The sequence below is a fragment of the Myotis daubentonii genome, chromosome 1, assembly GCF_963259705.1.
Source record: "Myotis daubentonii chromosome 1, mMyoDau2.1, whole genome shotgun sequence".
Taxonomy (NCBI): domain Eukaryota; kingdom Metazoa; phylum Chordata; class Mammalia; order Chiroptera; family Vespertilionidae; genus Myotis; species Myotis daubentonii.
The window spans coordinates 83,945,866-83,958,204 of NC_081840.1; positions in this window are offsets into that span (position 1 = coordinate 83,945,866).

A 12,339-nucleotide genomic window follows, 5' to 3' on the forward strand; every position below is an offset into this window, starting at 1 on the left:
ACCCCCCCCCCCATGCATGAATTTCATGCATCCGGCTTCTAGTTAATTATAAGCCAATATCTTGAACATATGCAAAAATCCTAAACAAAATATTATTAAACCAGATCCAGCAATACATTTAAAATATCATACACAACAATCAAGTGGCATTTATTCACAGTGATGCAATGTTGGTACAATCTTTGCAAATCGATGACTGTGACACATCACATAAACAAAATGAAAGATAAAAATCACATGATCATACCAATAGATGCAGAAAAAGCATTCGATGAAATATGACACCCATTCATGATAAAAACTCTCAGAAAAGCAGGAATAGAGGGACCATATCTCAACATAATAAAGGTCATAAGATTTGGAAACAGCCCAAGTGCCCATAAATAAATGAGTGGATAAAAAACTATTGGATATGTACACAATGGAATACTATGCAGCTGTAAAAACGAGGGATCTCTTTTCCTTTGAGACCTGGAGACAATTATTCTAAGTGAAATACGCCAATCTGAGAAAGACAAATATCACATGATCTCACTTATTTGTGAAATCTAATGAATAGAATGAATTGACTAGGCACTGGCAGCAGGCGGCAGCGGAGGTACTGCTGGCCCCAGTGGGCTTCCGGGTGAGCAGGGCCGCAGCTGCCTGGACCGCAGGGGCCGGTTGGGGTCACCATGAGTTCGCGCAGGAGCCGGCCTGCCAAGGGCTGGGAGAGAGCGTGCTGCCCGCCTGGCTCAGTGCCGAGCTGTAGCTGGGCTGCCCAGAGGCCCACGCTGTGCCAAGGACTCGGGCACTATGACTCAGGCAGAGGAGGCGCGTGAGGCCGGGGTCCAGGTGCTGCCCAGGGCCCAGGGGTCATTGGGAGGTTATTAGATCATGAGAGTGACTAGCGCTCTTATAAGGAGAGGACTGAGAGCTAGTGCTCTCTCTTTCCATCATGTGAAGCTGTAACTAAAAATTCTAAGTCTACAACCTGGAAGACAAATCTCACCAGAACCCAGCAAGGCTGGCACTCTGACCTCAGACTTCCAGCTTCCAGAACTATGAGAAATAAATACGTTTTTTAAACCACCACCACCAACAAAGAGAAAAGTCAGAGAAGAAAACAAATATTGCATCATTTTTTTGGTGATAAAAATTCTTCAACCTGCAAGTTTCAGTAGTACGATGGAATCTGAAACAAGATTGGAAGTGTTATAAGATCATGGATATCAATAAAACGGAGGCAGTGAACATTTATCACTCAGTGTACAATTTGCCAGTGAAAGGAACAAAATGTTTTAGATGGCAAAGGAAAATATTTCAAGTGAAACTATTTGCTTTTTTCTATCTTTTGAAAAGCTTTCCTTTCTTGAAGTGTATTTAAAGGTAGAAAATATGATACCAAAAAGGAATAAGAGGCTGGATGTGACAGAACTGGTAAGTGTGGGAGCAAATTTCTTGGAACTCATCTTTGCTTTGTGCATTTCCAAATTAAGATGTCTCTCTGCTTAAGCACCGACTGAGGTAACCCCTACTTCTGCCTAAGCAAGACATCCATGCTCAAATGCTTCCATCTTCCCTTCAGTTTACCAGTCAAGTTTTGTAATGCCTGAGCTGAAGATTACTAACTAATTCACATTTTAAAATGTAGATCAACTTTTACTTACTATCAAGTTAGCATGTTATTTTTTAAAATGTATTTGTATTTTAAAGAACAGTCTTAGCACCAATCAGAAACGATATATGCACCCCTATGTTCATAGCAGCACAATTTACCATTGCTAAGATTTGGAAACAGCCTAAGTGCCCATCAGCAGATGAGTGGATTAGAAAACTGTGGTACATCTACACAATGGAATACTATGCTGCTATAAAAAAGAAGGAACTTTTACCATTTGAAACAGCATGGATGGAACTGAAGAGCCTTACGCTAAGCAAAATAAGCCAGTTGGAGAAAAATAAATATCACATGATCTCACTCATATGTGGGATACAATGATCAACATAATTTGATGAACAAGAATAGACCCAGAGACAAATGGTAGGAGAGGTGGGGTTAGAGAGCAACCAAAGGACTTGTATGCATGCATATTAGCACAACCAATGGACACAGACACTGGGGTGGTGGGGGCTTGCCTGGGGTGGGAATGGCTGGGGGGAAGGAGGGTCAGTTGGGGAAAAAGAAGACATATGTAAAACTTTAGACAAAAACACACACACACACACAGACACAAACAAACAAACAAACAAATAAACAAAAACGGTCTTAGTCTGCAGAAATGATTCTCTAATAAAAAATTTAAGCCCTGAGGTAATCATGCCAGTTAAAAGGAAATATGTAGGATTAAAAGGCAGGAAGTCAGAGAGGACTTCCCAAAACAGTTCATAACAAATGAAATGCACAACCTTTCATTCTATGAAACTCAGAGATCTAATTTATTTCACCTCTTTACTATAATCTATTTTTATGTCATCTATTTTCTATCTTATTTGCCTTGAAATTCCTAATATATTCAAGAATTTGGTAGCCACAAATTAACAAATATGCAGTATTACAAGTCAACCTAAATATCTGCTGTTAGTAGAAATAGAATTTAGAGATTCAAATTCTGTTATTTTATTTGAGTTAAAGAATATAAAATATTTTACCACCGCTTATGTAAAAAATTATAAATTTTTGCCATACTTCTGTTAAAGTCCTATATGGAAGAAAGCAGAAGAAGAAAAGTAATGGAGGTTGATTGGGTCTTCAGATTTTGTGTTATTGTGTGTGCTTTACAATGCCTTAAGCTTCCTTTGAGTGGACATTCAATATATAATTTTTTAATAAAAAATTCAGAGTGTAGTTAGATAATTTTGAAATAGCCCTAACAAAATAAAATTGGTATCTAATTTGATATTTCAAACAAACCAGAAAAAAATAAATTTTGAATCCTTACATATTGTATTACTTAAATGTTTATTTTCAAATACAACTCTGTTATTGGAATCCAAAATAATTTAGTCCATGAAAACTATTTGATTGATGGTTCTTATATCCAGTTTTATTCTACTGCCTTGATTTTAAAAAATCTACTCTTTGTAACAATATCTGACTATGACTACACACATAAAAACTTTGCCACAGCTTTTCCTCAGTTCTGAATTCTTTCTCTTCAATTAAAATACAAGGGGGGAGGGGGGAAAGTGCTCCATTGGTTTCCTGGGCTTTCACAACACCACATATATTGTGTTAATCCCTTAAACCCAGCAAACTGTTGATGTATAAAAAACAATATTCTCCAAGTGCAAGAGGTCAAGTGGTGCAAAGATACTTAAAATGATGCAGAAGGCCCACGTCTCTACTCCAAAAAAATCACTGAACTGCTGTTTGCAATGTTCTGTTTTTGTGTGTAACTTTTCTTGGCAACAGATGCAGTATTTATAGTAAAGTCTATCGCCGTTTATTAATGTTATACATTAGAGATATTTGCTACTCTAAAAATGATATGCTAAAATATGCCCAAGCATTTTCAAATAAAAGAAGACAAATGGATTGGTGATTTATTAATTACATCTTATTGTTTTATAATAGAACATGATAAACGTTGAAAAAACTCAATGTAAATATATTGATTCCATTTAGCATCATTGTGCTAAACATTTACAATAAAGTTTCCAGAATCCGTTTCTATTTCATTTTTTTCCAAAACTGCAAGAGGTTTGTCTTCCTTTCTTTCTTTCCTTCTGCCCTTGTTTAAAAACAGTTGCTTTCTAGCAGTTCACAGGCAACAGGAGGACACAGCAATAGCCTGGATGTGCATGTGTCTACAGCAATGATGAACAACTTATTCATTGGTATCTTTCAATTAAATGTGATATGGAAAATTTGTTGTAGGCTTAGTGCATCTTTCATGTTATTTGTTTCAGGACAAACTAGATTGAAGTTCTAGTCTCAAAGCTCTAATACAGTGGTTCCCAACAGAGGGAGGGGATTTGATTTTTAAGGGGGAAATTTGAGAATGAGTTATTAAAAGTGAATTTTTGCATTTTGTATGGTTCTAGGGGCCTCATATACAACATGTAAATATACATTGTGACATATTTATGCATTTCAGTTCTCTATCATATGTTTTGAAACCTTATTTGCTACTTTTCATATCACTTCATATTATTATTTTTAAAAATAATTTCTTAGTGATTTCTTCCTCAGTACTTCAACTGTCCTTTCATTTTTTTATTTTTCTCTTCCATGGATGCCATGTTCTTTGGAAGCTTGTTTAGACCAAGTTAATGGCCTTTTAGGTTTCCTCCACATAATAGGAGTTCACTTTTTGAATAACAAGAAATCTATGGCCCGGGCAGCGGGAGTGGGGGAGAGGATATCAGGATTTTAGAGATGCTTAGGTGGTGCATGACCAAAAAAAGGTTGGGAACCCCTGCACCATTAAACAGGTGCATTATTAAATGTATGCCAATGATTCAGCCTGCCATAAAAATCCATTGTTTCTTCCAACGTGGTTTAGATAATATATTTTTGCTGTTGTTATTGATGTTGTTTTAATTTATCTTTATTGTTGAAAGTTATACAGATATACCCCCTCCCCCCGCCCATTGACCCCTTCTACTGTACTCTCTTCCCTCCAACCGCCCTCCAACCCAGTTCTTCACCACACTATTGTCTGTGTCCATGAGTTACGCATATGTGCATATAAGTTCTTTGGTTAATCTATTACCACCCACCCACCCCCACCTTCCCTCTGAGATTCATCAGTTTGTTCCGTGTTTCTATGTCTCTCTCTATATTTTGTTCATAATTTTATTTTATTATTTATATTCCACATATGAGTGAGATCATGTGATACCTTTTTCTGACTGGCTTATTTCACTGAGCATAATACTCTCCATGTCTCTCCATGATGTCTCAAAGGGTAAGAGATCCGTTTTGTTTGTTTTTTTACTGCTGTACAATATTCCATGGTGTAAACAGCATTTTTATCCACTTATAGATGGGCTGTTTCCAGATCTTAACTATTGTAAATTGCACTGCTATGAACATAGGGGTGCATGCATTCTTTCTGATTGATGTTTCGGGTTTCTTAGGCTGTATTCCTAGAAGTGGGATCACTGGGTCAAATGGCAGTTCCATGGCCAAGAGATATATGAAAAAATGCTCGAAGTCACTAATCATCAGAGAGATGCAAATTAAAATGACACTGAGGTATCACCTCACACCTGTCAAAATAGCTGCCATTAACAAATTAACAATGACATGTGCTGGCAAAGATGTGGAGAAAAGGGAACCCTCGCAGACAGTTGATGGAAATGCAGACTGGTGCAGCCGCTATGGAAAGCAGCGTGCAGTTTCCCCCCAAAATTAAATAGGTAATATGTTTTTAATGATTGCATAATAACCCTTCTTCAACTTTGAAGACAGATGTATGTGGGACGACCCAATAATTCAATAGCTGAGTCAGAGATAGAGTCTGTGATTGTGGTCTCCATGCTAAAGGCACACGGAGCAGGAGATGCACACTTACATGAAAATGTATCTTTTCAAGGCCATAATCTCTTTGCATACATGTTTGTGTTTGTGTTCCTGAGAGTTATGAGAACATTAAACAAGTACAGCATCATCCTTAACATGAGGGACCAGTCTCTATTTCAATATCAAGGAAAAGAGAACAGAAAGAAAGAAGGGTTTGAGGGGAGCAAGAGAGAAAATAGACTCAACTGTGTGTAAAAGTTTAGTATCTAACAAAGTCAGTGTTTCACATACGCAGAGAGAAAATAAACTCCTTAATTAATAGGGTGGCTAAATTAGGATATCCACATGGAAGACAATAAAAGTAGATTGATTCTTCACATTATATGTCAGGATAAATTCCAAAATGATCAGAGAGCTTACGCTTAGAAAATAAAATAAAGTAAGACAAGTACTAGAATAAAACAGAGTAACTGCTCTGTAACTTGTGTTTGGGAAAAACTTTCCTGACTATAATTCACTATCCAGAAGGAATAAAGATGGAAATGACAAATCTTACTACATTTTAAAAATCTTTCCTCCAAAAACAAAAACAAAAAACAACAAAACATAAACAAAGTAAAAAGATAAACAAACTGTGGAAAATGTCAATTATATCACAGGCAAAGGGATAGTGTCTTAATATATGATGAACTTCTAAGAGCACCAAAAACCGTAAATGGCCTGTGGCTATGAGTAATGGCCAATCTTTCTTACAAACTATCTTACAGCACAGTGTGTGTGCATATGGTTCACCATGGCTGCATGGACTGCATCGCATCCCTCTCTTTTTCCCTGAATAAATCCTTTTTTGGTAGTGAAATACCTAGTCAGCTTTTGCTTAAGGTCAACAGGCTGCTGAAAAGATCCCTGTGAGGCCTGTAAATAGGGTAGGGAATGGCAGGCAGGAGGTGCTGGAAGAATGAGCAGCTAAAAGTGAGGCGAGCCCTGGCTGGTGTGACTTAGTAGTTAGGGTACTGGCCTACATACTGAAGGGTCTTGGGTTTAACTCCCAGTCAAGGGCATGTACCTGGGTTTCACGTTTGATCCCAGATCATGGTAGGGGTGCGGGAGGCAACCAATTGGTGTGTGTCTCTTACATCTCTCTCTCTCTCTCTCTCTCTCTCTCTCTCTCTCTCTCTCTCTCTCTCTCTCTCTCTTCCTCTCTCTCCCTCTCTCTCCCCCTACTTCCTCTTCCTCCCTTCCACTCTCTAAAAATCAATGGAAAAAATATCCTGGGGTTGGAATTAAGAAATAAAAAACTACCATATTGCAAGACCATTTATCACCTATCAGACTGAGTGCAATACAAAAGTTTGACAATATAACATATGTGAGTCTGTTGGGAGATAGGCATTCTAATATATTGAAGGTGGGAATGCAAAATAACATAACCCCTAAGGGGAGTAACTGGCAACATCTAACAAATTTTCATATATATTTACCCTTGACCCAATAATCCCACTTATAGGAAACTCTTCCAACATACAGTGGTAAAATACACACAAGTTGATTTATTATAGCACTCTTTGCAATAGCCAACACTTGAAACAAAGTGTATGTCCATCAGACTGGGAATAAACCATGTACATCTACACAATAGAGTACTTACAGCTATGAAAAGTAATGAGGAATATCTCTGCATCCTACTATGGATTGATCTCAAGATAAATAAAAAATATTAAGGTGAAAAACTGCATCTGTAGTATGCTAGTGTTTATCTAAGAAAGGAGATACATATAATATTATAAAAATCATATTATAATGCCATAGTAACATAAAATTTATCTTATAAAATTTGAAAATATATAGCTTGCAACAAGCATAAAATTAAAAATATAAAGGTTTCCCTAGAAGGAGAGGGAATACAGGGAAAAAACTAAACTTTTTTGTCTTGTTTGTTCATTTTTTTTCATTTTTAAAAATTCTTTATTGTTTAAATTATTACAGATAGTATTGCATATGTCTCCTTTTTCCCCCATTGACCTCTCCCCAGACACCCCCATCTCCCAGCACATGCCCTCACCCCGCTACTGTCTGTGTCCATTGGTTATGCTTATATGCATGCATACAAGTCCTTTGGTTGATCTCTTACTTCCCCAACATTTTTTAATACGTTTTGTTTTATAAATTTTAAATTTGACTTTAAACCCACCTTAACATTTTAAATAATTTTAAAACAAAATCAATTTCAAAAATCATTTTCTAAAAGTTCAAAGTAAAATCCATGTATCAAATCGATACCACAACCACACAAGAAAAAATTACTCCAAAGTAATTTATAATTTTACAGAACATTCTTAAGTGGGATATACTGTAAAGGCAATATAAACTGCAAATATATATACATATAAATTTATTTTAGGTAGCGAGTGTCAATATTGTTATTTGGGGACTCTCACGTGTGTACTGAGAGATACAGCCAATGGGTAATTATATGGTTTCCTGGAAAAACTAGTATTTAAGCATGAAGAAAACAAAATCTATAGATATAAAGATGCAGGGACCCAAGGCTCCACCCAATACCGAATGTCAGTGCTGGGTTGCTGTGGCGACCCAGCATTGACTGCAGCCTCTGCATGCAGCAACCCAGCACAGACTGCCGAGGGGGCTGCAGATCAGACCCGGATCGAGGCCTTCAGAGACAGAGGCAGGGTCTGATCTGCAGCCTCCATGGCAGCTGTTGATCAGCTGTTGCCTCTCTCTTTCTCTCCAGGGATTGCCAGCAGCCCTGCCTCTGTTTCTCTCTGGGCCTCAGCAGGGGCTGCTAATCAGCCTCCTCTCTTTGATCAGGCCCAGAGATAGGCCCAGAGATGCTGACTGGCATAGAAACCAACCAATCAGAACCAAATCTGGGTGAAGTGCCAGGAGCCAATGGCTGCCTAGGAGGCGGAGCTTTTGACACTGACTGGCATAGAAACTGACCAATCAGAACCTTATCTGGGTGAGCAACACAGGCAGAGCCTAAGCTGGAGGCTGAGGACGGTTTTTAAGGGAAACAGCTGTTTGGTGTAAGGTGTAAGAAAGCGGTTCAATTTTTTACTGACGGGTTTGGCAGTATAGTGTATATGGCTGGCTATCAGTCCAGATATAGGGATTATGTGTTTTTGTCTGCCAAGAGCATCTCCTCCTGCTGAAAAAGGCTCCCCCCTCCCCCCATTTAAGCAATCCTATCCTATATAATCTATCTATACTAATAAATCTATACTAATTAAAGGGTAATATGCTAATTAGACCAGGTCAACCAGCCATCTTCTGGACGTCCAACTTCCTTCCAGACAAAGCCATGGTGGTGGGGGCCGAGGCAGAGGCAGTTAGGGGCAATCAGGTTGGCAGGGGGGGTCAGTTAGGGGTGAGATCAGGCCGGCAGGGGAGGTCAGTTGGAGGCGAGATCAGGCAGGCAGAGGCAGTTGGGGGTGATCAGGCCGGCAGGCAGAGAGGTTAGGAGCGATCAGGCAGGAAGGCAGGTGAGAGGTTAGAAACCAGCAGTCCCATATTGCGGTCAGACATCCCCCAAGGGGTCCCTGATTGGTGAGGGTGGAGGCTGGGCTGAGGGAACCCCCTTGTCTCCATGCACGAATTCCGTGCACCAGGTCACTAGTGTAATTATAAGATCAATGAGGTTAAGTGAAAACCCCACAGTCCTGAATATGAATTGCAATTACCAACAGAATTAATGATATATTATATACAATAAAGGGAATCATATGTATTTTCTACTCTCTTCTACCAACATGTCTTGAAATAGAGACCAACCTACCAACAATGTTTAGCCTCTGGTCATTAATTTCTGACTAAAAGGAACCAAGTCTTCTTAGATAAATAGCTGATTCCAGGTCTAGGACCAAAAAAAAAAAAAATGTATAATATGAATCTGGATCACCTATAATACCAAAAAGCATGTTACCATCAAAGTCCAGCAGGGTTATCTTTAATGGACTAGGGAAGTACTATAAAGGCTACCACTGGCAAGACAGGACTATTTGAATATCTATAAGAATAATGACTGCTATGGATTAAAACACATGATATATGTTTAAATCTATTACTTTGTAAAGATTCTAAACACCCCTGCACTCCCCCCCCCCACACACACACACATGTCCCAACACTAATAAACAAAATCAAACACCTTATTGGTCTCCTTTGAAGGACATTAATGAACTAACTTTTTTAAAAAAACAACTGGTAAATAAAGAAAAAATATCAAGTATTTATCATGCTTCTATACCAAATGGAATTCAGAGTCAACAAATAGTTGGTGAGGGTAATTTTATCTTTATAGAATTATTTCAGTTAATAAATGAATAAGAAATTATGAAATTAAAATATCCCAATTTTATACATCCTAATGAAATCTGAATTTCAGAACTGATTATCAATTACTGAAACATTTAAAAAGTTAATGTTTTTGTTAACTGACTGCGTTTTCTCCCAGTTCCTGTCTGTGTTTTCTCCCATCATCTGTGCAAATCAACAACCCTAAATCACTAACATGAAGGGCAGGTAGGTTCTTTCCCTGTTTGGAGTGTGACTTTTTACCCATTTCTTCTAGTTTTTCCCCCTAAACATCATTTTTCTCCCCCGTTCCCATTCTTCTGTTGCCAAGTGTCTCAGCAATGCTAGCTTCCTGTGAAGCCCAGGATGCGCAGGTGAAGAACGCATCTATCAGCCACGAATAGATCTTGGCTAGATGAAGCAGGTAAGAAAATGAAACTAACAGCCAAAGGACTGGAAAAGTAGAAACAAAGCTGTCATTATTGGCAGATGATATCATTGTCTACATTGAAAATCCAAAAGAAACAATGAACAAATTTTTAAAAATAAGTTTAGTCCTAGCTGATTTGGCTCAGTGGATAGAGCATCAACCCAAGGACTGAAGGGTCCTGGGTTTTCTCAGGTCCAGGGCACCTACCTCAGTTGCAGGTTCAATCGCTGTCCTGGTTGGAGTGCATGCAGGAGGCAACCAATTAGCATCTCTCACATAGATGTTTCTCTCTCTCTGTCCCTCCCTCTCTCCCTTCCACTCTCTCTAAGTATCAGTGGAAAAATATCCCAGTTGAGAATTAGCAAAAAAATAATAATAATAAGTTTAGCCAAGTGTCAGGATACAAGATAAATATGAAGAAACCAATTTCAATGTTGTACATAAAAACAAACTGATCATAATTTTTTAAAAGTACTACTTACAATAGCAACAAATGTATATATATATTTTTTTATTGCTTAAAATATTACAAAGGGTATTACATGTGTCCTTTTTTTCCCCCCGCCCTTGACAGTCCCTAGCCTCCCCTATCCCCCAGTTTATTATGTCCATTGGTTATGCTTATATGCATGCATACAAGTCCTTAGCAACAAATGTATATATTAATTAAGAATAATGATATAGATATTTAAATAATTTGTGGGGATAATTATAACATTTATTAAAAGAAAACCTAATAATGAAGACCTAATAAAAGGAAATATATACTATGTTTACAAATAAAAATCTCAGTATCATAAAGATGTCAATTTCTTTATTTTTTTCATTTTTAAATAATTTTTAATTACAGTTGACATATATTATTATGTTAATTTCAGGTGTGCACCCCAGTGATTAGACATTACATTACATACTAAGTGAACATCCCAATAAATCTCACATCCATTTGTCATCATAGGTAGTTATGAAAATATTTACTATTTTTTCCTGAGCTATTCTGTAACAACCAATTTGTACTTCTTAATCCCTTCACCTTTTTCGCGTGTTCCCCCTATTCCCATTCCCATCCAGCAACTGTCAAAATGTTCTCTGTATCTATGAGTCTATTTCTAATTGAATCTAAAAGAGAAACAGATTCAATTCCTTTAATATCTATAGATTCTATGTAACTCAAATAAAAATCTCAACAGATTTTGTTTTAAGAATTTAACATTACAATTTTGTTAAAAAAGCAAAATTCCAAGCATAGCCAAAGCATTTCTAAATAAGATTAATATGAAAAATATTTCCTCCCAGATATCAAGAATTATCACAAATTCAAGTATTTAAGACAGTATAATACTGAAACAGTGACAGGCAAATAGAGAAATAGAACCAAATTAGAGCCAATATATAAACACATGTCTACATATTAAATTTTAATAGGTGAAAGATGTTATTATAGAACATAGTGAATGTGAATGACTGACAATTCCCTAAATGATGTTCAAATAATTGTTTATTTATATGAGGGGGAAAATGAAACCCTACCTCATATCATACACACAAAAAAACACTTCCAAGATTTCAACATGCAAAGCAAAACTTTAAAATTTTTATTTATTTATTTTTTTATATATTTTTATTGATTTCAGAGAGGAAGGGAGAGGGAGAGAGAGATAGAAACATCAATGATGACAGGGAATCATTGATTGGTTGCCTTCTGCACACCCCCTACCGGAGAACCTGCAACCCAGGCACGGGTCCTTGACTGGAATCAAACCAGGGGCCCTTCCGTCCACAGACCGATGTTCTATCCACTGAGCCAAACTGGCTAGGGCAGTGGTGGGCAAACTGTGGCTTGGCAAACCGCAGCTCGTGAGCCACATGCGGCTGTTTGGCCCCTTGAGAGTGGCTCTTCCACAAAATACTTGCTCTTCCACAAAATGCCGACTTCTACGCATGGGCCACGAAGCTTCAATCGCACTGTATGTGCATGCCCGCACGTGGTATTTTGTGGAAGAGCCACACTCAAGGAGCCAAAGAGCCGCATGTGGCTCGTGAGCCACGGTTTGCCAACCATGGGGCTAGGGGAAAGCTTTTAAATGAAAATGTAGAAAAATTGTTTATGACTTCAGAATAGAGATAAAAAGAAAAACTCAAAAAT